Source organism: Pristis pectinata, chromosome 8, assembly GCF_009764475.1.
Source record: "Pristis pectinata isolate sPriPec2 chromosome 8, sPriPec2.1.pri, whole genome shotgun sequence".
Lineage (NCBI taxonomy): Eukaryota > Metazoa > Chordata > Chondrichthyes > Rhinopristiformes > Pristidae > Pristis > Pristis pectinata.
In genome coordinates, this window is record NC_067412.1 from 85,187,951 (window position 1) to 85,214,844 (window position 26,894).

Consider the following 26,894-nt stretch of genomic DNA (forward strand, 5'->3'; position numbering starts at 1 on the left):
TAAATGCTGGCAGCTGCACAAACATATCGTAGATTAAAACCCATTCTGCAGAAGAGCCAACTAAGAAACCTGACAGTGTTTTAGAAACACCAAAAATGAAGGTCATACTACTTAAGGTACTTCTAGCAATGATAAAGCAACACATACCACTTAAGTCAAAGAATACTCTCACAGGTACAATTATGAGCGGCATACAGAAACAAAGTGAGCACAGTTATTTACAAATCTGGAGGTGGCAGGATTTGAGAGAGAGTTTACAAAAGGAAAAAAAAAGCATGAGATAGTTCTCCAATTTAGAGACAAGTAGCTACAAAACAAGGAAGTCATTCTAACCCTTTAGAAATTACTAGTTATATGGAGTTCTATAGCTGAGGCCCAAGTTAGGCATGATCCTTTAGGAAGGCAGTACAGAAGAGCAACACACACAAAATGCTGGAGGAACTCAGCGGGTCAGGCAGCATTTATGGAGGGAAATGAACAGTTGACATTTTGGGCCGAGACCCTTCATCAGGACAGAAACGACGAGGGCAGTAGCCGGAATAAAAGAGGAAGGGGAGGGGGAGCAGCATGACCTGACAGGTGATAGAGTCCAGGAGGGGGGCAGGGGTGGGAGGAAGGTAGGTAGGTAGGTGGAGAGGGGGGTTAAAAAGGGAATGATGCGAGAAGCTGGAAGGCGATAGGTGGAAGAGGCAGGGGCAAAAAGGTGGCAGCAAGTGCCCAGGAAGGGCAGGTGGCTGTTAGCAGGAAGATAGAACCAGGAATGAGGAACTTTGGCAATGTGAAGCATACCATTGGAGAACTCTGGATTGATGGCAGAAGGAGATTAACCATTTCATCAACGTACTTTCAATATCAAATGTCGCGATGAAATAATGCACAGCACTTATTCACCAATAACTTCCTCACTGAAGCCGAGTTCAAGTTTCACTGGAACCAAATCAGCCCCTAACAGCTTTGGTCTAAATATCAATTAAAGAGCTAAGTTTCAGTGAGTGAGGAGAGTGAGTGTGGAGAGTGAGTGTAAAACCAGGGTAGTATTTAATTCTCACATCACGAAGCCTAGTTAAAATGGAAATCAATGGGAATGGAGAAAAATAAAATTCTCCATTGGCTCAAGTCATACTCAAGATGCTAGTGATTAATGGAAGCCAATCACCTCACCCAAAAGGGTTCCAATGTTTCAGACCCAACCATATTCAACTGCTTCATCAATGGCATTCCTTCCATAACAAGGATAGAAGCAGGGATGTTCATTAATGACTGTACAATTGTCAATTCCATTTGTTACTTCTCCAGCAGTGAAGCAGTCCATCCCTGCTTGCAGCAGGGCCTAGATGACATTCAGCTCTGGGCTGATAGGAGCCCAGAGTCCAAACCAACCATCAACCATCTGTTTACATTAATCCCATTTTTATTTTCCCCATATTCTTATCAATTATCCTGACTCTACCACTTACATTAGAGGCAGTAATACTGGCATTAACCTACCATCCTGCATGTATTTGAGATGTGGGAGTAAACCAGATCACTTGGAGGAAACCCACATGGTCACAGGGAGAACATGCAAACTCCACACAGACAACACCCAGGATGGGACTGAACCCGGGTTTCTGGCACTGGGATGCAGCAGCTCTGCCAGCTGCTCCACTGTACTGAGAAATGATGACCTCCAAACAGAGAGAACCTAACCATCTACCCTTTACATTCCATGCACTACCATCACTGAGTGTCTACCATCAACATCCTGGAGGTTACCAATACCAACAACTTAACTGGACCAGCCACAAAAATACTGAGGTTACAAGAGCAGGTCAGAGGGTGGGTATTCTGCTGAAAGTATCTCACCTCCTGGAACACCAAAGCCTTTCACGAGCTTGATGAGTGTAGCTCCAACAACCATGAAGAAGCTTGATGCTATCTAGAACAAAAAGGCTCATCCACCACCCTAAATATTCACTTCTTCCCCCATTGGAACATCTGATCTCCTTTGTGAAATCAAAACTTCAGATCTGGCACAAAGCTTATGGTCCAACGAGCAGCAGTGACCCTTGCCCTTGCAGGTGCTTCTGAGACCAGAACTACCTGGAACCAGTACCTCAAGGCATTGGAAAGATAACACCAACCTCACCTCTGCAAAATCCTCAAAATTCCCTTCAAGGGTAAGCGATCCAACATCAGTGTCCTCTCTCAGGCCCATATTCCCAATATTGAGGCCCTAATCCCACCCACTCAGCCACATTAGGCTCACATGGCCAACACCACACCCCGATACAAACATTTTTATTCCCATCACGGAAAGAGATTGAGGAGAACAGAGGAAAAGATTCAAATATGTGCTCAAAACTTCCTTGAAAAAAAATACAACATCCACTCACTCTGAGGAATATCTGTTCCAATCAGAGCGGGACCATTCAGAATGGTATAGGGAACAGTGAGCCCGTACGCAAGAAACGCACAGAAGCCCTGCATGAGCGGGGGAGGAATGCACTACATCACTATCTGCCCCAACAAGTGTCTCCTGCCTCATCTGTAAGAAAGTCTGCAATTCCCTCAATGGCCTCATCAGCAACTCCAGAACCCCCAAAACAGGAGTGGAAGCAAATCACCTTCGATTTTGAAGGGCTACCTAAGGAGATCACCATAAGCACTGCAGCAACGCATCAAGGGTTCTTCAATTACACCTCCAAAGCCTGTAGCCTCTGCTAACAAAACAATCCCGAGGTGGAAACATATCACCATTTCTTCATCATCACATGAAGATCTGTACCAAATAATGTTGTGGAAGTACTTTCACCAGAACGACTGCAACAATTCAAGGTGGTGGCTCACCATCACCTCCTCAAGGACAACTAGGGATGGGCAATAAATGCTGGTTTTGTCCTCAACCCATATATAATTAATTTACATTAAAATTATTAGAGAAAGCACAGAATGGAAATTTCTTTACAGTGAGAGTTTTTAAGATCAAGAGTTAACTCCCATAAGTGTAATTATATTCTCTTGCAAAGTTCCAACATAATTGGACCGGAACTTGGAGAGGGGAAAGGGCTGGCATGCTGGGGGAAAGAAAACAGGAGGCCCTTTCCAAGAATTGGGCAGACAAGCAGAATGGTCTCTTCCTTGTCATCTTGGAGATTCCTCATTAACCACACAATACAGAAGGTCCAAGATTACATGACTCAGTAGTGATACCAGCAGAAAAGTCACAGTAATGGTTAATTAGTTTGGCAAATGCCATGTACAAAAGAGCTCTTGCTGTGGTTATTACCAGAGTACCAAGGCACATACCTGAAGCTCTCCCTGAACAAATGAAGTGATCTAGCTGTAAAATTGAACTGTTCTAAATTCAATTCTAATTCTAAATAGTTGCTGAAGGAGGGTATTGACATCTTGGTATTTTAGGAGTATGCTATGAGGAGGAATTAAGCTCAAGAGAAGTTATGGCTCTATGCTGATGACCTTCACTTGTGAACCTAGATGAAATAACTGGTGACCAAGCACGCTAAGTGTATTATGGTGATGGTTGGGATATCTAGAACATCCAAAATGCATAGTATCATACCAAAGGCAGTTGTGTATTGGGTGGCTGAAGAGTCTGAGACTAGCATTAACATCTGTTGGACACATTCCTAGGTATTTGTGCATGGAAGCATCTGTTGCAAATCTACTGGGGGACAGAATGCATCAACTGAGGCACTGTTGCTGCAAACGACATTAGAGGCATTTGATGGGATTACACATGTTCACATTTTGAACTGGATGATGATTACACTCACAAATGGTGAGGATGACAACTCACCATAATAACTTGTGGTTTAAACCAACACTTAAGTTATCCAATGCCAAACATCTTCAGCTGGGGGCAAGGAGAGGAGGGATCTCTCCAGCACTGAGATGCTCCTGGCATAATACATCTAGCAAACTGTTTCAATCATGAAAATAGAAAGCAGACACTTCAAAACAAAACTTATTTGCCTTACCAATGCTATTTTCTTTTCCTCCCCCACTATGGGCTTAATGTAATGTTGGAATTTAAACGTTGTATTAAACTGGCCAGGACTTTTATTTATGTGATGATCTCATTCATAAACTTTGGAAAAAAGGCTGAGATTACAAATAAATATCTATTGAAAGCACTGAACCAACACCCCTAGTTCTTAGTAGTTATATAGTGATTAATAAGCACAAAGCTCTTGTACTCGAAAAACAAGTCACTAACACGAACTTGTTTTCATTTACAGAGAGCAGCCATTGATTACTGTGAAGGGGCTGGCAGTAGCCTTTTCACTCTAGATCACAATGTCACACTACTTACTGCTGGCAAAACAAACAATAGCAGGGTGTGAGGCTGAGGCTGAGGTGCCAAGATTACCCTGCACTTCATTGGAAGAACACAAGTCCTTTCTTTCTTCTTTTGCAAAGGAAAGCTTCTCACATTTCCTTCAGAAATTGAAAGCAGCCATTCAACCCATCAGGGCTATACCAGCTCCAAGAGCATTCTCATCAGTCCTATTTCCCCTTCATTCCATTCTCCCTCCCATCAACTTCCTCTGATTCTCCTGCCATTTACCGACACTAGGGGTAATTTGCAGTGGCCAAGTAACCTACTAGCACATTGCTGGGACATGGAAAACTAAATAATCGGAGTATCCAAGGGAAACCCACACTGTCACAGGGAAAATGTGCAAGCTCCACACAGATCGTACTAGACAGCAGGATTAAACCCCGATTCTGGACTTTGGAAAACGAGACAATGCTGCAAAATTGCAAATAAATTGAATGGTCATTAAGTGTTATTCTTGACTATCCAGGCTGTGAATCACCCTTAAAGCAAAAAAAAAGCAGTGGCAATGATCATTGCCTAGAAAGCAAAAACAAGGCAAGAACAAACATATACATCTTGTACACAAGACATTCAAAGTACTTAACAATGTACTATGTTTGACTGCATGATAACAACAATTGCCTTTGGCATGGCAGCTAATTATTACTCACCATAAACAACAAATGAGATGAATGGGCACTTAATGTGTTTTGGTGATGTCGAGGAAGGATACAAAAATTGGTCCTTCCAATCGTACCAAGTCATCTTTCCTATCCACCTAGAGCAAGTTGGGGTCTCGTTAAACTGCCAACCTAAAATTCAGTGCAGTTACGTTACCTTGGCAGCCAACATAGAGTCTGAGCCTACAAGATGACATCATCACTTCCAATGAGCAACTAACAGCTCGGTATGAACATTGAATTTTCCAGTTTCAGGTAAACTCTACCCCCAGTGTTCTCCTCCCTGTCCATCTTGTTTTCTTCTTCCTTCATTCACTTTTCCCCTCCCCTCACTTAGTTCCATCTGACCATCATCCCCTCCCCATCTGGTTCTACCTCTCACCTACCAGTTTCTATCCCACTCCCTCACCTGCTGCTACAGGTCCTCCCCTGCTTACGAATGCCTGACTTATGTACGGCCCGTACACACAAATGAGCATTTGGGAGACAGGCGGTTGGGATTTGTCGGCTGCCGCGAGGCTGCAGGCATCTTCTGCCGTGTGAGAACTTGGTTTGTGGCTGCATTTCCGACTTGCAAACTGTTCAGGTTACGAACACTTCACAGGAAAGGAGCCCTATCATAACCTGGGGAGGTCCTGTATATACAGTACTGGCAATCGTTCCTCTCAGTCCTGATGCAGGGTCCCTTATACCTTTTGCCTCCACAGATGCTGATTGACCCACTGAGTTCCTCCAGCATTGTTTTGTTCTAGATTTCAGCACCTGTAGTCCCTTTTGTCTTTGCAGTTCACTGGTACTGTGCAGGGCAATGATCAGAATCCTTACACTGCCAGCTAATGCATTAGTTACTTTCTTCATCTGCAATTATCTAACTCATGTTTCTGTTTAAAACCAGTGCTATGGGAAATATTAAATCTAATATTAATTACTCTATCAGCGTTTTCAATTAGTGCTACATTTACTCACCGAAAACCAAGAATGTACCTAGTTTGATATTTAGAAGGGGTTTTGGTTAAATTAGTACCAACAGGAAAAGGGTCTGCATCCCATCAAATCTCATCTCTGCTACACACTATGAAAAAGCAAAGCATTTTTAGTCTTTTAGACGCAAGGCTGTCAATCTTTTTAAAAAAATGAAGACAAAATGGATAAGTAACAGAAGGGAAACAATGAGGGGAATACATAACTAAGCTGTTGGTTTTAGATGATGGGGCTTCTAGATGATACAATCCACTCTGTGGAGCAAAAGATTTGTGGGAAGAGTCCACATAAGTCAGCGATCTATGCTTGTGAAACCTGGCCTACAGCAGTCTGCTATCAAAAAGCAAAACACTGCAGATGCTGGAAATCTGAAATAAAAACAGAAAATCCAGAAATACTCAACAGGTTAGGAAGTATCTGGAGAGGAAAAACAGTCCAGGTCTTAGTAGATTTTCTCAATGCTTGCCAGGTTTTATTTTCATAACTGGAGTACCAAACTGACATCTTACTTTGTCAGCACAGGCACGTCCTAGCGCTGAAAGGAGATTGCATTCCCAACTCTGCTTCAGCAAATTCTCCCTTCAACGTGACTGGGGCTCACTAACAGATCCACACGCTGGATAGCCAAAAGTAACATTTGGTGACCACTCAAAATTCATTGGAAAATGAGACAATGCAAAATTGCAAAAGTCCAGAATTTCTTATGACTCATCTCCTTGCTATTTGACGAGTGAAAGATGTGGAAAACAGAAGGAGATTTGGGCAGCAGCAAAGCAGTTAACCAGGGAATTGGCTTTTCAGTGAGGCATGAGCTTGTCTTATTGCTAATAGGTGCGAATTAGGTAAAACGGCAGGTTTAATACAGCAGATGAAAAAGTGTCAAAGGATTACTGGCTAAGAGAGTACAATGCCAATTCCCTCTCTCCTCCTCCCCCACCCCACCCGCAGTCATTGCTGAACTTGATTTAAGATGCAGGTCTTTCACACCATTCCTCACTTGTCCCAAGCATTACTGCTCTCTGAAAATTAGCAATGTGTTAAAAGTCTGATCCTACCCAGAGAATTTCCCTAAACCCTTTCCATAAATGTATTGGCAAGTCCTACAAGATCACCTTTCAATGTTACTGGTTGATGTGTGCTTCCAGGAGTTTCATAGCACCTTCTCCACTAAGATGGTGAAAAGGCCAAGTACAATTACATTCTTACAACTAAAAGCACAGTGCATTCAATACTGGAAGTCATGCCACACAAACTGTAGAATTATGGAATATTATAGCACAGAAGGAAGCCATTCAGCCTATAGATCCAAGATCAGTCATGCTACAGCTACAGAGCCTGTGTACAGAAGCTGAAAGAATTACAGTGACATTCAGAATAAATTCCGAGGGCCACCTTTCCTGAGATGTGACGCATCGCAATTGGCAGTAACTTTGAAGGGATGATATTAAAAAAATTAGGATTCACATTGATACAATTTTTTCATAATCTCAGCACATTAAGATAATGTTATTTGAAATGTGTTTGCTAGTGCAATACAAGAAACAAAGCAGCAAATCTATACACAAAGTCCCACAAACGTTAATGATCAGATTATCTGTTTTTATTAATGCAGGTTGAAAGATAAATGTACAGCAGAGAAATCCCCTCCTTGCTTCTTAAAAATAGTATTCATGGAATCTTTTGCATCTACCCAAGGGGGCAGGTTGACGTACTGTGTCATCTTCTATAGTGCAGCCCTCCTACAGTAGAATTAGAAATTTGGAAAAGTCAATACATAAAATTTACTGACAAATCTTGATGAGCAAGTTGTGCATAGAAACTGTAAACCTGCATGAATTGGCCAGGGCAATTTAACCTTTCAATGACTGCATTATCATATTCTATACCACAAAAGAGGGAAAAAAAAACAGCTATTTCCAAATGACTACCGCAAAAATAATCCAACTTCTTTTGCCTTTGTACATTTCTTGAATTTTTAGAGTCACTATTTGAAACAAAAATATGTCTCTAACAAAAGTGCACACATTGTACATTTTCAGTGCTAAAACGGCCTTCTGGCTTTCGAGGGTTAAAAGAGAAATACTTTGTCATGTTAATGTCGCTTTGTCTCAGTGGTTCTGCTGAATATAAAAGCCATCGCTGAAATCCTGTTGGTGGTTGCAAGGCTGTGAGCCAGAGCAAGGGAGCAGGTGCAGGTTCTAGGGCTCAGCAGCTGGGCTGAGAATGTGGACAGAGCAGGCGATTGGTGCATGCATGCTTTATGTATTGGGTCTGTTCACCATTGTTTAGCCATTTTAAGATTCTGCATTGAAAACAGCAGCTTGGTAGATGCCAGGTGGTGAGCCTGATTTAGGGGGTGGGGACAAGGGGAATGAAGAGGGAGGAGTATGTATTTATTTTTTAAAAATGCAAGCTGTTTTTTTTAGAAAACTCCTTCCCCCCCCCCACCCCCAAATCAGTAAAGTCCTTTTATATGTTGAATTGCAGAGCTGGATGGCTAGATTACACCAGCTGGAAACTCAGAAGAGTGTATGACATTAGCTTCTTTTTTAAAATAAAACTTTTTTTTACATTTTTGTAATGTTGGGTCTTTTGTTTTTTTCACCTAAATTTTCAAAATCAACAAAGGGGCCAGAAATTTTCACAAGCATAATGAAATGCAAATCTCAAATCATGACTGGTTTTGGCCCGAGGAAAGGTAACATCCTTGCATCTGTGATAAATGAGAAACAGCAATCTGCTCTGCTGAGCAATAAATGGGATTCCTCTACAACCACAGTGTTTGTTAAAAAGTGTAGATTTTGCTGGATGGGTCATTAGCAAAATAATTAAAAGGGAAGTTGGCACATCAACAATTTGGTGCAATAATGATTAATAAAGATTTAAGATTGGGCCAAGATGAGCATATATTTACAGACAGACTATTTATTTCAGTAAATGAATTGCTAGCTCTTTATTCAGCAGCTCGTCCTTCTAAAGTGTCCAGAACTTCTATTTTAGCACTTTGGCACTCTCTTGGCCCGCATGGTGGAACAGGAAGCTTATAACTTGGCCATTAATTTTGTTAATACTCACATAGAGAAACAAGGGCTGAAAAAAAATCAGACAGCATGATACCCAGCCAAGTCATTCTATCCTACATCATAATGAGCACCACATCTGATTATCCACTAATTATGAAAGATTCAACAAGTCTCTCTTTAGGCTGGCAATAGACACAACTGGCCAAATGGTGTCAAAAATTTCTACAGAGAACACTGTGCAAATTGGAAATACTGAATTTTTTAAAAAGGTTTGTACAATGCCCCCAAAATTCAAATATGAACAAATAGTTTGTGTTAATGAATATTATAAAAGGACAGACTAATAGCACAAAATATTGCTTTGTGGTTCTCATTCGCTCAGGAAACCGCAAACCATTCCACAGTCAACGCAAACACTGCAAGTCGACAGCAATCTCACACATATTTGCTTTCTATTTCCCAGGAAATAGAAATTCGCCACGTTTCTTTTTCTCCCCCCCACACATCATATGAGCACAAAAGCACCAATGTTATTTCATCAACTAACTTATGACAGAATTCCACAAAGAATGCAGGCCTGTAAAATGAAATACTCAAGTCAGGGGTCTCATGATAAACTGTACATTTTAAAAATAAAACAGGGTTGGGTTACAAGGTACCAGCTACAGCAGAGAACAGCAATAAATCTTCTGGTACAAAAGATTTCCTAGACACTGAGTAAAAAAAAGTGAACAGAAATTGAATGCCCAATTTGGAGCAAACATGGACTGAATGCTTGGTAGGAAAATGGGATGGAAAAACCTGTTAAAGCAATGAGAGTAGATTCAGTCAAGGATGCAGCACCTCATGAGCCACAGTCCACAGACTGCAGCAGTGGAGATGATGTAATTGACTTTGAGGTTCATCTAGCAGAGGCAACGAACCCAGCAGAGACAGTTGGCTTTGGTTATAACCAAGTAGTCTCAGCAACACATGAAGATACTGGTGGCAATAAAACAAGAATCTGGCTTTATACACATTGTACCAATTCTATCACAAAATAATTAAATGGAGAGCTTTTCAAAAGAACCCCCACTCATTTTAAATTGCCCCACCAATTGGTCAGTGACTGCATTTAGTGGATTAGATGGCAAAATGTTTTCTGTCCCCATTCTTAATCTGTACTCAGTGTTCCACAAGTTTTGAGATGCAATTATCTTTCTCTCATAGATCATCTTGGTCTTTACGTACTCTGAAGAACACAATATTCCACTGATCAACAGTCCCCATAGCTGAAGTGGAAAGAAAAACTAAAACAGCAGGAGATACCCAACAGGGGGGAAAAAAAAACAGTAAAAGGACACTGGAAAAGAAATTACAAATCTCTCTGCTGTTTTAACAGTTCCATAGATGAATGGGAAAGAGAGAAATGAACATAATATTTAGATTCACATTACTGAAATACAAACTAGGATTAGATAAGATCCTAGTTTCCAAATGTCTCCATCTCTCACCCACATACAAGAACAACTAACTTTTATTTAAATAGCATCACAAGCATAGACAAAGGTCTCAAGACATTTCAGAGAAGCACTATTAGAACATTTGATGTGACAGCCACCCACCTGGATATTAGCTCAGGTGACCAGTACTACTTTATAATGAAGCAAAGCTATTTCATTTCTCTACCATATTGCACACTGTAAATAACAAAAAAAAACACTGCAGATAATAGAAATATGAAATAAGACAAGAAAATCTTATTCCCCAGTCTCTCTGCTACTTAAAAGGAACTTCTCAATTCTGATGAAACATTAACTCTTCTTCTTTAAACAGATGCCATCTGACCAGCTGAGTGTTTCCAGCATTTTCTGTCACATTGTTGTGTGTCAGCCTGTGCACAGACTTCAATAATTTTCTAAATTTCAATTTTAGTTTGTTCAGTCTTGTCCTTAAGAAATCATTGCTTGAGTAAAAACAGACATCTCATTTTCACGGAATAGAAATAAATGAGCTACTAACTTCTTGCCTACAACTCTGCCAAACAAAATGTTTCAAGTGATGCACGATTCAGACAGAAAGCAATGAGCACAAATGTTGTATAAAGGGATCTGATCATATATGGTCAAAAATCAGCTGTAACACCATCATTCTTTACATTAAAACCCATACAAAGACCAGATTAATGGTGTAACAAATAACAGTAAACCTCCCGTGATTTGAAGTTAATATCCATCATTCCCTACAACAACATTTACCTGGGGTATGCACTCAAAGTGGAAAGCTCTAGAGTCACTTCAGCAGGTTGACATAACGCATTAAGCTTCTCTTTTCTAAGTACATCACTTTAAAGATACATGTGACTGGAGAGGTGGAAGAAATGCAAACAGTTTCTATGATGCCAAAAGCTGCAACTGATCAAGCCATCTGAATAAACAAGATACTTGCCTAAAGCTCAAAGATGAAAATTCCCAATGGCCATACTTTGCGTTTCCTTATCCGATATCAGCACTGATCATATCAGACTGCATACTGGTTACAAACTGGCAAGGATGCAATAACCAATAAGCTGTGTTCTTCAGGACAGCCCCATGCTTTTCAAACAATCACTGAGCTCCAGCTGTCGTTTTCTTCAATTGAATCAATACAGGGGCAGCCAAAGTAATCCAACTAGAATGGGAAGGGTCAATTGACTTTAGATGGTGTGCTGGTAAGCAATTTTCTTGAGTAAAGACCATTGCCTGGTGTTTGATGGTATAATTCTACTTCACTTTTGAGGGACAACAAATTGAAAAAAAATGGAGCATCCTCTCATCACCACTAAGGCCATTTTCTTCTGTAACTCTCCCAAAATAACATAAAGTTGATTAAAATCATTCAGAATTCAGTTCCTAAATCAAACCACATCCATTCCCCCACCCTTGATCTAATTTCTGGAATTATTGGCAATGCCAGATATGCCAGTCATGTATACACTCGCAGGTGCAGAAACAGGAAAGGGGTGTGTGTGAAAAGAGCTTAAATCAGGCTTTAAAATGTGGTTTAATGCAAATAAAATGACTTCCTGATATATATTAATTTTCTAACATGGAGTTTCATATGAATATGTTGTTAAATTTGTCACATAGTCTGTTTAAGGGAACATTTTATTTTAAAATGGATACAGGTTCAAGTCTCTCCAGGAAGACACCCTCAGTCACTTTGGACACAGACTGCACTGTCACTTCTCAGATGATACAAGTGATAGGACTTGCCTGTTTCAGTCTGATATCCCATAAACCAGCTCCTCCTGGGCAATAGTGAATCATGTTGTAATTTTGACTGGTCAAGTCATTAAGAATATTCTGAGACATTAACTCAGCTTCAGTCTTCGTGGATTCTACCTGATCTGCTTAGTATTACTTTGCTTTTTATTCCAGTTGGTTTTATGATACACTGAGAAATTAAATATTCATCCTAGATCATTGCACAAGTAAAAACTCTATGCTAAAAATTCATCATTGCAACTGATCGAAAATACTTCGTCCCCCTCAAAAGGTTCTCTGGTATCTGAATATTTTAAATGATCAGCAGCAACTAAAGGAAGCTTTCCATTTAACAACCTCACGTAACAATTCCCTTGGAAAAATGAGAACAGTTACGGCATTACTCAGGCAATGTGGCAAGGTAGTGACCTGTTTTCTAGTTTAATGGGAGGGGAACTGGTTTACTGTAACTAAAATCAAGCAAATTAAATGAAAATCTAGCATTTTCACTGGTGATTTGGGAATGGCATTCTGCAACTTAGCCCACTTACAGTAACAGCAATCCAGATTTTCTTGTAGGAGGTACCAACACCAGTAAATCTCAAAAGATCACTGGGAACCCAGGTATGCCATAGAAACAAGATTTTTGTTGATATTCCTTTGCAGGCACAGTGGGGAAAAAAAAATGGAAGAATCTCTGGGAAATTGCTAGCATGTGTGTTTTTGGAAACATATTTTGAGATCATGCTTCCTGTGAAAACAAAATCAGACGCTTGGGTGTAGATTTTCCCTTTTAGAAACAAATATTGAGCAAACTGGGTTTGCTTAGGATGAAAAATAGCTCCCATTAAATCTGCAGCATTTTGATGAGCAAGGATATGTTTCACACATTGCACACACAGATTAAAAAAGCCTCACCAGTTTTTTTTAAATGAAGCCTGAAAACATTATATATCATGCTCATTTTCTTGTCTCCACGCCAAAGGAAAAACATCTTGTAAAGCAATTGGAATGTTAAAAGTTTACTCCTTGACATCAAATAAACAAATTGTCACACAATTGGTCTTTAAGATCCCCTTTACAAATGAAAGGAATTTTTTTTTATTTTCCATCTCATTTCACAAATGGCAGCCAAGTTATTAAAGTCACCAATTATGTGAACACATGCAGACAATTAAAGTTGAGTGCAGCACACAGCAGACCTTACTTACTTAGTGCGTGCCTAAGCCAACACAATACAATGGACCCATCGTGAGCAATTGAGACCTGAACTACTGGGACAGCAGATGGTGCCTGGGAAGGTCTGGCATTAACATCTCAATAGATACTTGATGGATACATGTTGCCAATAGACACACTTTCACCTGCTTCCATAACCTCATCATGGAAACTTAAAAGGCCACATTAAATACAGTCCCACAACCTAGAAATAACAGAGGGGAGGGGAGGATGGGAGTTGTGGAGCAGGAATCAGGGAATAAATTCAACACATACTAACATGCTACGAAGACAACAAATGCTCACTTACTACTGTTACTGTGGAGAATCACGAGTGTTGAAGTACCTTCAAGTAAATACTGCTTACAATGGCATTAAGAGAGACTTCGACATTGCTTTGTATTCCAGTTAATAGTAAAAGCTTAAGCTTGAGTGAATTTTCTGAGAGCAAGGTTCGTACCGAAAGACATTAAAAACAGAAGTTTTACCCTTAAAAACAGCATTGTATTAACAAGTTAAAACTTCAGTTCAGTGCACAAGATCGGTAAAAAAAAACCCCTGTAGTGATTGAGAGAAACCAAGTCCAGATATTCATCAGTTTTCACATTGGGTTTAGGAGGCAGTTTGTACTAATGCCTCTCCCCATTCCAGCCTTTTCTGACATCCAGCACTGATAAAACTGGGAAGTCCACCTTGGGGTCCCACCAACTCCAAAAGACCAGTGTCAGGGGATAAGAGAACAAGTAAATTCTACACATGTAGCGATCATGAACATAGCAAATACCCAAAAGTATCAGCATTAAACAAAATTTACAATTAACATTTTAAGGATCAGGGAGAGGGGGAGAAGATGGGTGCTGGGAAGGTTTTAGAGCTATGCAAATTTGGTGATGCGATAACCCTTTATCTTCAGCACAGAGGTGGAAAGAGATGAAAAGATGTGCTGTTCCGTCACCCCACCCCACACACATTATGCAATTGACAATCAGTTAACCAACCACAAATCACAGCACGACAATGAACATCTCCAGACTGTTTAGTGCCACTTGAGAAATTCAACTGGTCACTTCTGTCATAAGTCACCCTTGCAGCCAAAAGGAGATTTACATGGCATGTTTTAAGTGATGGAAGCAGATATGATAGCAACATTTAAGAGGTATTTAGACAGACAAATGAACAGGCAGGGAATTGAGATATATGGACCATATGCAGGCAGATGTGCAGTTTAAATTGCCATCGTGGGCTGAAGGGCCTGTTCTTGTATTGTTCTGTTCTACCTTCTGAATCAACATCTACATCAGTACAACACTCCTTTTAGAGCACTGGAGGGGAAATTGGGCCACTATCCTGGACACACCCATCATTGGCAATCCTGGGACAACATGATCTTATTGGCACAATGTCGGACTCATAAGTAACAAAATGAATCCCGACTCTGAATACTTAAATGGCTTGTCACCATATTTATTTTCCCCAGTTGATGGAACCTCACTTAAAGAAGTTAGACCTTGCACAAAATAAATTTCACTGAGGACCTCCACTCTGCAGGCATAAACAGTGGTGTGTGGTTCACCTTGACAGTCCTTCTGAGATTGTTAAAATTCATTCTGCGTTACTCTCGTGTGAGGATTCTCACTCCTAAAGTAAACCAACATAACCATTTTCTTTAGGTCTGGCAGCTCTCGTAAGCATGCAAAGGATCTTCTGCCTCACGTGTACCTTATTGACTAGGATTAGCATGTTCCTTAGAATGAATGGGGTGCTGTCTCTTTTCCCCTGCTACCTCCATGGCATCCATTACTCCTGCAAGGCTGCAATGGGGAGTGCGCCTTTAAAAGCCAAGAACCTTCACTATTTGTTACACTGAAAAGAGTTGGAAAATGGGGAAAGTCCCATTCAGGGGATTGCAGATGTGCCATTTTAGCATTTACTTTTCCTAATGCTGATTATTATTCACAAGCTGCTCTACCCCAAGTCCGATATTAAACAGCACAATGTGGGTTCTTTCCCACAAGAGTTGTCCAAATGAACGAATTTCTAGTGCCAGATCTGGTATCAATTCATGTCAGTTTAACTGCACATTATCAAGAAATTGTGCATACAATCAAATGCCAAAGTGCCTCTTTCATCTTCAATTCTTGCTGGCAAGAGAAGAAATGGCTATTTTATGACCATCTAGTGCCAGCGAATAGAAGTGTCCACAATAAGGCCCTCACCACCTTCCAACTGGCCAATTCCACTGGCTACACAGCAAAAGTAACTGAAGAACAACATGAGAAGCTAAAACAAAGTCAGGAAAATGTGGACAATACAATTGTCCACATATCAGCAAAATTTCATACGAGTGCACTCTCATCAGGTTTTATATCTGAACTTCATAATCTAATCACAAGGGTGATAAGACGGCAGAAATGGCCACCTGCCAGGCTGGTTTGTTTATAAGCAGAAGAACACAAGAATAATGACAATGAAATGGAAGTTGCAGAAACTTGTGTGAAATCCATTCTGCAGTGAAAGCAGTTTCCTGCTGCAGCAATTTATCAACAGAACAGGGACTGTCCTCTCCTTCACAACTCTGTCTGTGGACAACATTTCACTCAAAACCATCAACTCATGGATTGGATCAGACCAGAGTTTGAAAGCATTGGGCAAGAAAAGGGGAACGAGACACAGCAAGTAGGCAGATAAATCTCTTAAAAAGACAATAAAGGCAAGAACATTTTTCCCAATAATAAGTACATACTGAATGCTTAAACTTCTCACTTCATGCAATAGCTTTGTCTGAATCTCAGGCTCATGAAAATAATTGCTTTCATTATATTTACATAACTTCTCAGCACTGAAATTTGATAGAGCAGCTGGTTGAACATGATATATACATTTCTGAAGTACTGTGACAGCTGCTATAGCTTTATTCCACCTGGTTTACCTTTGTCCCATTTCTTCCAAGCTCACTAGAGGGTATCAGTGCAGGTATGCCATCCTCAGAAGACAAGAAAGCAACTTGCAGGATGGAAAGGAGGGTTTATGGCGATTAGTATGAGAATACAGCCTCATAAGCAGATTGAGTTCATACACACACAAAAATACTCACACACAGATAGTTACAGCAAATTCAACTCATTACGTCCATTCCAGCCAAAAATGGACTTTAGTTGGCTACCACTTCCTGGCTCTTGGCCCACAGCCTCCAAGTGCTTATCCAAACACTTTTCAAGCCAGGTGAGCAATTTTGTCTCTGCCATCCTTAACATGCTCTGAGTTCCAGATCTCCAGCACTTGCTGGGATGATTCTCTCTCTCAACTCTCTCTAATACTTCTACTGATTAACTTAAATCCATACCCTCCCTGATTACTGACATGTATGCTAAGGGATATGCGTCTGTTTTGTTTCCTCCCTCTACACTTCCCATAGTCTTATATCTTCAATTAAATCTCTCCTCAATCCTCTTTTTTCCAAACAGTAAAACTCCACCACAGACAGTCTCTCCTCATTAATACAAATTCTTCATAAATCTCTACACCCTCCCTTGTGAAACCATACTTACCCTGAAATATGATGACCAGAACTCTGCATATTGGTCCAACTTGGTCTGACTAATGTTTTGTACAGTTTTAGTATCACCCTCCTGCACTTGTTTCTGTATCTCAGCAAATAAAATCAAGTATCTGGTGTGCCTTCTTAACCACCCAATCTACCTATAAGGAATTGTGGACATGTACTCTCAGCTGCCTCTGATTCTTTACACTTCTTTGGATTCTACCATCTATCAGTATCCTGGCCACCCCGAAATGCATTGCTCACATCTCCAGTTTGAATTCCATTTGCCAATTTTGTGCCCACCTAATCAGTCCATTGATAGCTTACCATAGCCTAGAACTTTCTTCCTCTCGATTAATTTTGATATATTCTTAATAGAAGCCCTTACATTCAAGTACAAATCATTTATCTACATCACAAGAAAGGGCCTAACGTTGAGCCCTGCAAAACCTACTGCATACAACCTTCCCAGTCACCAAGACTTCTGTCAAGTGTTAACATTTTGCATTTTACCACCGAGCCAATTTTTAATCCAACATGCATTGGATAGTATGTTAAAAAGCCAACTAAATTTTGAGATTATATTGGGGATAAAAGAAAGAGGAATAAAAATATCACTCCCAGTAAAAGGCTTTAATTAAAGTATTGAAATAGTCACCTGCCACTCTACCCAGAATTAAAGATCAAACCTTAAATCTGATGACAGGAATATTACTTGCAACACCACCATGAATGTTTACATACAAGATTGATACTTATCACAGTCATGAACGATACCACACCCAGTTCTCATCATTGCACAGTTCAGAATACAAAGAACATTTGATAATTTATTTGAAAACTGCACATTAAGTTGGCCCATTTCACACTATACAGGCCAAAAAGGATTTTGTCTCACAGCATCGCATACCATTTAACTACACTATACATTTTTGGCTAAAATCTGATCAGCAACTTACTGCACACCCTGAAGTTTTCAGGTTGATTCCAAATCCTGTGATAGGATAGCATACCTGTGCATGGATGCAGGTACATGCATATAGAATCCAACATCACATGCCAGGTGATTGAACGCTACTTCCATAACATTCATTTGTGTTTGCGTGCATGAATACAAAAGCATGCTTTCACAATGAATACAAAACCTGTTTCAGCGAGACTTAAAGAAGACCTGTTTGACGAGACTCGAGGCAATGGAGTAGAGTACTTGGAACCACCTACCCTTTAAAGTTCTGTACTTGACCCTCATTGCAATCTTGTGTTGCCTACAGCCACCAGACTCTGGCCCACCAGTGATCCAGGTCACCTGATAATGCCCCTGAAAAATCCCATGACGTGATTACAACCTCAGGGGGAATGAAACCCATCTCAACCTAATCAAATGACATACAACTTTAATTGGCAAGGACAAACATTCATGGATCAGAGAGAACAAAGAAGATCATGGGCTAAAAATTCCTTAGGACAATTTTTTTGTGAGCCGCACAATAGTTGAGGCATGGAAAAATAATCATGGCCCTAGATGTATAAAACTGTACTCACGCACAGAAACTAAACATTTCACTGATGTTCAGCAATGGGAAATACATTTTGTTTTACATTGTTGCTCCAATACTGTAGCACACACAAATGAAGAAACAGCACAGGCTTCAAAAGTGGGCCTCAAAATTTGATCAGATAACAGTTACATGACCCAACCCTTACTAGAGTCACTACTGGGAGTCGACTGTTGAACCACAGCAATGGAATGACCCCAGTCCTTTGAAAGAGCAAGATGTTTTTTGGGGTCAGATGGGGAATTTGGTTTCAGCTATTTAGAACAAGACTATGGAGTCGTAGTTCAAAGCAAAGCCATGGGAGGGCTACTTAAAATAATTCACATCTTTTCTACGCATCAAAGTACACAGCCGGGAGGGTTTCAAAGCTCTCACCTGGAATTCAGTCCTTGCACATTCTCATTCAACCTTTGCCATTGAAATCATTCAGATAATTAAACGCAGTTATGCAAATACCTTCTGGTTACTTAAGTAGCTGAACAAGTAGCCAATCTAAGAAGGGCTTTTGGATGAAGAGGGTAGGTGTGTGACACATTCCTTCACAGGCAATTATAGGCCAGTTAGTCTAACATCAGTGGGAGGGAAATTATTGAAAAAGGTTCTGAAGGAGAGGATTAATCTACACCTGGAAAGACAGGGAGTTGAGGCAGATTACATTGAATGATGGGGCCAGGTGGGAGATCCTGCCTGACTAACCTAATAAAGTTTTTTTTTTGAAGAGGTAATTAAATACTGATGAGAGCAGTGTATTTGATGTGGTTTACATGGACTTTGACAAGGTCCCATGTGGAAGGCTCGTTAAGGCAAGTTGGTAAATTGGATCCAAAACTGGGTTGGTAATAGGACAGATTGTTTCTGTTACTGAAGTCTATGACTGGCTGTGTACTGTGGGGATCAGCCCTGGGACCCTTGTTGTTTGTTATATATATTAACAACCTGGGTATGAATGTAGGATGCATGATCAATTAGTTTGCAAATAATATGAAAATTGGTGTTGTTGACAGTGAGGAGGGTAATCTTGAGTTACAAAATGCTATGAATCAGCTGGCAAATAGGGCAAAGCCAATGACAGATGGAAGTGTGGTAAGTGTGAGGTGATGCATTTTGAGGAGGGTCAAAAAAGGGGTTGGGCTCAAGGGAGTATTGAGGAACAAAGGGACCTTTGTGTACAAGTCCAAAGATCCCTGAAGGTGGCAGCACATAGAGTGGGAAAGCACTGCCAGAGAAGATGGTGGAGGCAGGTAGCCTTACAATTATACAAGAAGCATCTGCATGAGCACTTGAATTGCCAAGACATAGTAGGCTACAGACCAAATGGCAATAAATGGGATTAGTTTAGATAAGTTTACATAGAGATGGTGAGCCCAAGGAGACTACAGGTGCTGGAATCTGGAGCAACATAGAAAGGAGCTGGAGGAACTCAATGGGTCAGGCAGCATCTAAGGAGGGAAATGGAGAGTTGATGTTTCAGGTCGACACCCTTCATCTGGACTGGAAAGATAGATGGGAGGTAGCCAGTAGAAAAAGGTGGGGGGGAATGGGTGGAGTGAAAGCTGGCTGGTGACCGGGTGATAGGCAGGTGAGGAAGGGAGGAGAGAGGGAATGATGTAGAAGCTGGAAGGTGATAAGAGAAAGTGACAAAGGGCTGAAGAAGATGGAATCTGATAGGAGAGGACAGTGGAACGTGGAATAAAGGAAAGGAGGTGGGGAGGGGAAATCAATGGGAGGAATGTGTGAGTGATGGGGTAATGGGGGCCAGTTGGATCAGGAGGGGAAAAAGGGCAGGGGCGAGGTGGAGGGAGTACAGAGGGGAGTGGTTACCAGAAGTTAAAGAATTCTATGTTCATGCCATCAGTTGGAGACAACCAAGGCAGAATACGAGGTGCTGTTCCTCTAACCTGCATCTAGCCTCAACCCGGCAGTAGAGGAGGCCGTGGACAGACATGTCGGCGTGGGAATGGGAAGGGGAATTAAAATGGCTGGCCACTGGGAGATCCCAGCTGGCATTGTGGATGGGGCGAAGGTGCTCGACGAAGCAGTCTCCCAATCTGCGTTGGGTTTCACCAATGTAGAGGCCGCCGCACCAGGAGCAACAAATGCGATAAATAATACCAATGGATGTGCATGCGAAGGACTCTCGCCTGTCAGGACTGTTTAGGGCCCTAGATGGTGGTGAGGGAGGTGGTGTAGGGGCAGGTGTAACACTTAGCATGGTTGCAGGGAAAAGTGCCTGCAGTGGGGAATTGGTGGGGAGGGACGAGCGGATAAGGGTGTCATGGAGAGAAATGATCCCTGCAGAAAAAGAGGGGAGGGGAATGTGTGCCTGGTGGTGGGATCCTGTTGGAGATGGCGGAAGTTGCGGAGAATATGTTGGATGCGTAGGCTGATGGGGTGGTAGGCGAGGATCAGGGGAACTCTATCCCTGTTATGCCGGGGTGGGGGGGGGGGGGGGGTGCAGAAATTGGGTGAGGCAAGACGTACAGGAAATGGAGTAATGGGTGAGGGCTCCATCCATAGTGGGGGGGGGGGGGCAGAAAGGAACCCTGTTTTCTAGAAAAAAAAGTACGTCTTGGATGTCCTGGAGTGGAAGGCCTCATCACAAGAACAGATGCGGTGGAGACCAAGAACCTGAGAAAAGGGAATGGCGTCCTTGCAAGCAACAGGGTGGGAAGAGGTGTAGTTGAGGTAACTGTGAGAGTCAGTGGTTTTGTTGAAGATGTCAGTGGATAATCCATCTCCTGATGGAGACAGAGAGATCAAGAAAGGGGAGAAAGATGTCTGAGATGGACCAAGTGAATTTGAGGACGGGGTGAAAATTGGTAGTGAAGGTGATGAAATGGATAAGTTCCACATGGGTGCAGGAAGTGGACCAATGCAGTCGTCAATGTAGCAGAGAAAGAGCTGACGGTGTAAGTTTGGAACATGGATTGCTCCACATAACCAATGAATAGGCGGGCATAACTGGGCCCATGGCTACAACTTTGATTTGGAGAAAGGGGGAAAGAGCTAAAAGAAAAGTTAGAGGGTGAGCACCAGTTCTGCCAGATTGGCCTGTTCTACCAAGGGCCTGTTTCTGTGCTGTGTAACTCTATGACTAAGTGCAGAGTGCTCATCCCATAGACTTTAAATGACCTAAGATGTGGGATGGGGTCAGAATCAGGTTCATTATCACTAACGTATGTTGTGAAATTTGTTGTTTTGTGGCAGCAACACAGTGCAGGACATAAAAGACATAAAAATTACTGAGTTACAAGTAAATAAATAGCGCAAAAGAGGAATAATGAGGTAGTGTTCATGGACTGTTCAGAAATCTGGGTCTGGGTTTTTAATTAATAGACAAACAGTGTCACACAGCTGTACTTCCATTGGTGGAAAAATTTCAGCTCACATAGCAGTTTGATATTTGATAACATGGCAGCTAAATTCATCATCAACTGATCCAGACATATTGGACAGGAATAATTTGATAGCAAACACTAACTTGAACTTAAGAGGTTATCTCCTACCTATATCCTAGGGTGCTGAAGTCAATTCTCATACTCCCAATGCCACAGCTTTAATGATTGAATCAATCTTCTAGACTGACTTTATTTTCTTAAAAATCTTGCCATTGTAACTTTGTTTCCTAAAAATAATTATTTTTTCCTTCTCCAAACCCACCCCCCAAAAACCTCCACTATGACTGAGTTTAATATTATACTTCCTCCTTCATTTTGACTGCACTGGCAAACACTTTGCAGATTGGCCTGAACGACTTATTTAAGATAACCACAGACTTTGCACAAGTCACACTAACTCAATGTTAACCTGCTCCAGAAGAAATGACACATCATTTGAAAAGAATCAAGATGACGCTCACAGCAGAAACTCAATGATTTTTGTTTAGAAATGTTGCTGTTTGTAATTGAAGCAGGCTTTCACCAAATCTATGTTATATTTCTCAATACTATATTTTTATCCGAACTGTGGCTAAATTTAAAGGCATTAGGATTTTTAATAGGATATTTTCTGATCTTGCCTTGAGTCTGTGATAGAAAGAACAAGACATAGTAGACCATAGAGCAAGTGCTGGTAAATAGGATTAGTATAGATAGATATTTGATGATTGGCATAGACCTGGTGGACCAAAAGGACCTATTTTTATGTGGTACAACTCTATAACAGGGCAGTTTTCCCTCTCTGTATATTTTCTTTTCTTGCAATTAACTTGATTAGTAGTTTTAACCCAAAGGAATAAACAAGCAGCCTGTACCACTTCCAGCATAGAATCACAATGGAACGTTGACTCTGCCCCGCATGTCCAGTTGATCTACACATCGTGTACAATTAGCTCCATTGTTAACTCTACCCAGTCTGCTGAAGGAGGTCTCCAATCAATGAAATTTGATGCTAAAATTTCTTACAGAAACATAAAAGAAATTGGAGCAAGTTTACACCACCTGTACCCCCAAGCTTGCCAATATGATCATGGCTAATGTGCTCCAGGCCTCACCTCCTCTTCCTGTACCAGTTCCCCAAAACCCTCCAATCCATTATGTTCCAAAAACTTATATACCTCCTCGTTAAATACCTCCAATGATCTAGTCTCCACAATCATCTGGGGACAGTGATTCATGACGTACTAAAATAAACTGTGCAAAATCAAAGATTATACAAAATGTATAAAAAAAACTGTACAAAAAGAGCCTTGCAATTCAGATCTGCTGCATTACACAGATAACTAGTTCACATCTTCAGCAATGCACCAGCATTATATTCCTGTGTGCTCGGACCTTCACAGCTGCACTGTTAACCTCCCTTAGATAATTATCCAGCTTTTCTTGCAAATCTCAACTGAAATGCTAGCAGGCCAAAAGCACGTCATAGTTTTGAGTCCTTGATTTGCAAATTTGTTTTTGTTCTATTCCCATCAATACCAATTTATGTTCATGTTCCCCATACTCTTAAATATTTTAATGATATCCTCTGTGCTGTTTACTTCAATGCAAGAATCCTTTGAGTAATACTACAGTTACCTTGACCTTGTAAAGCCCAGCACCATGCCAACAAACCAGAAGGTAAAACTGCCAGGGGTCTTGGTAGTTGCACGTGGAATTTAAGAGAGAAAATAAAATCACACAAAATTGAACTTTTCAACCTCATTCTACAAATACCAGAAAATGCAGAGACTGAAGAAAACTAACACTGCAAGAGATTGAAACAGATGTGAGATACATTCTGACAAAGTCATTGATCTGAAACACTTTCCTAGAGTGTTGGGTGTTCCAGCATATTCCATTTTTGTTTCACATTCAATGGATTTTGTTTAAACTCTCTCAGCTATATTCCTTTTCTGTACGTTGGCTGGTATTGATCACAGCTATCAATCTTCTCACCATTTAAAAGAAGCCAATATCACCCATCAATCCTTCAACTTCACCCCCCATCTAATCTTCTTTCATTTCCAGAGGTCTTGAACACTTCAACATTAAACAACACTGTACTCACGCCACACACAATTACCCATTTAAATTTAGCAAGGAGACTGGCCAGGTTGACTACATAGAGAAACATTTAAAATCACAAAAAGAGCACTATTAGAGGAAGCACAGGAATAGAGGAGTTAATCATCTAAGAGTAAAAAAACAAGCCATTCTGAAAGTTGAGCTGGCTGCTTTGAGATGTATAGGTGTGCAATCAACCACAGGTGATTTGGGAGTTGGAAAGTGAAATGAACAACTCCTATCGAATCCAAGCTGGAGAACAGCGAGGGGAGAATCATACATCAGACACTGTTACAAATACTCTTTCTGGATATGTGAAGGAGACTAGCAAAGATCTGAAGGATAATGAGGGGAAGGTTGGATGGAGTGCAGGAGCTGAAGGTGACGGATCATGAAGAGGAAGCAAACACTTCCTGTCCAAAACAGACAACAAAATGGTTATGGGAGTTAAAAATGATCATATACATTAAGACATGTTTTTAAAATAATTTTAAGTTAAAACTTATTAGGAAGCTATTACAATACGAAAATGGAATGAAACAAATTGGTCAGAAAACCAGATGAATATATAAAGGATCAATTTTTCAGCTTTTATTTTTGGTTCAGTTTGGGGTGTTATTTCAGTTTTTATTGTGTTTGCCAGAATTTGGTGTCTTCATACTTTCTCACAACATAGCAGAGGCCATCTGGCCCATTAAAGTCTACGCCGGATCTTGCAGTAATCTCATCTGTTCCATTCCCCTGTACCCAGTCTCCATCAACTCCCTCCTTTTCAGTTATGAAAAGGAAACTTCACTCAAAGCATCCATCAATTTTCAGCCTGTGCAGCACAGCAAAATTTAAATCGATACTAAATACAACTATAGCCTAGTTCAGGCTTTACCTCATTATTTCTTTGACAAAACCTTCATTCCTTTTCATGTTATCATGAATATCTTTTGTTTCTCACCCAAATTCCACCTGCAGTTTATCTCTTCCATTCTTTATTAAAATCAAAATATTCAAGCCCCAATTGTATTTGCCTAGAAGTTAGAACCACTTATGCCATTTTCTAATAAAATATAACAGAAAAGTAGCTATGTATTGAAGAGTTTGCCCACCATTTTCTGTTGACAATTGAGAAGTTGGACCAGACACTTCTTACTGCAATGCATCCTAACACCAATGTCAATTCCTCATCATATTCCATGCACATGTGATGTCATCAACATGCATGACACCAATAATAACTTCCCATCAAAAACTACATCAAAAGGTCACAACACCACACAGGAAAATAGGAATAGGGCCACCTAGCCCCACCATTCAATGTAATGACAGTTGATCTGCTTCAAATCCTCATTAAACCCTCAATTCCTTCCAAAAATGTATCCACCTCCTCTTTAACTATCTCCAGTGAACTAGCCACGACAATCCTCTAGTGTACAGAATTCCAGAGATTCACCATCCCCTGCAAGAAGAAATTTCTCAAGTTTCAAATGACCGCCCCCTTACCTTGTAACCACATCCCCACATACAACACTCCCCCACTAGTAGAAATGTCTCAATATCTATTCTGTCATACCCCCATGGATCTTACGTTTCAGTAAGATCACCCCTCATTATTCTGAACTCCAAAGAATATAAATCTAACTTTTTTTTAGTTGTTCATAACGAAACAAACCTTTTGGCTCAGGAATTAGCCCAGTGAATCTCTTCTGGACTGCCTCCAATGCTAGGGCATGCTTTCATAAATAAGGGGACCAAAAGTGTACACAGTAGTCTAGGTGCAGCCTCATCAGCACTCCAGAACCCTTGCAATAAAGGCTAATGTGCCATCTGCCTTCCTAACTACTTGCTGCACCTGCATGCTACCATTTTACATTTCACACACAAGGACACCTTGATCTCTGCCCTTGACTCATTTGCACTCTGTCCATTTAGATGTCTTTTCATTTTCCATTCCTCTTACCAAAGTGCATGACATCATACTGTCCCACATTAAGCCCCATTTGCCAAGTTTATGCCCACCCAAACCTACCTATCTTATTGCAAAATCCAAATATTCTCGTCAAAATATGCCCTTCCACCCATTATTAACTCTCAGTTCAACAAGGGGAGAACATGCCAACGAATAGGAACCCTGCACAAGTTAAATATCATTGTTGAGATATTGTTTGCATATTTTGTACATTCTGCCTCCTCCCTCTAATAGATTGTAAATCTGAATGTCAACAACCCCCGGACAGATGGAAGCATCCATGCTATGATATGCTCAGGCAGCAGATACCTTGATCTGGTGGCCACTTGCAACATAGAGCATGACTTCCAACTTCTGCCCCCTCCTCCCCTTTTCTCTCAGTTCAAACAGGCAGCTCTGTGGCTCTGATGGTTGCTCTGGAGCAGCCTGATCGGGGCCCAGTGCTGTGATGCAGCTTGACTATGGTACCAGGTCTGAGAGAGCCACTCCATGGGGTGGGGGTCCACCTTCACTGCACATGTGGCTGCCATGGAGCGACCCCTTTAACTAGCCAGTGTCCTGATGGGCACAGCATGAACAAGACAGAGCCTTGCTGCAGCTGATGTCTATCAAAGTGCAAGTCATGTTGTAATGCTTCTTAAAGGCAGTAAACCTTGATAATGATTTCCTAAAATGAAGATATACCCATTTCACAATTTTTTGGATGACACCACCAATTTGGCATTACGCAAAACCTAGCATCCAGTCAGTGCACCAGAAAAGGTGAAAGCCAATTTCTGGAAATTGTTTCTCCTCAACATCGTAAATACCTAGCATCTCAAACATCCTACCCCAGGCTCAGAATTAAGGGTCTAAGCAGCTGTCCATAAAATACTTACCTTTATCTGTCCTGTTCCCCTAGACT

General features: G+C 40.9%; 1 protein-coding gene across 5 annotated transcripts in view; it reads right to left on the reverse strand.

Moving 5' to 3' along the window:
• LOC127573618 (serine/threonine-protein kinase PAK 3) overlaps nucleotides 1-26,894 on the reverse strand; it is a 186,836-nt gene that overhangs the window by 141,617 nt on the left and 18,325 nt on the right. Inside the window, exon 1 of one of the 5 annotated variants that reach the window (XM_052022000.1) lies at nucleotides 18,923-19,218. The exons of 3 other annotated variants lie outside the window; for them this stretch is intronic. The gene's annotated coding sequence lies outside the window, so the exon portion shown is untranslated. Of the gene's footprint in view, nucleotides 1-18,922; nucleotides 19,219-26,894 lie in introns of those variants that run through there. One more of the 5 variants, XM_052022001.1, reaches the window with a different exon arrangement.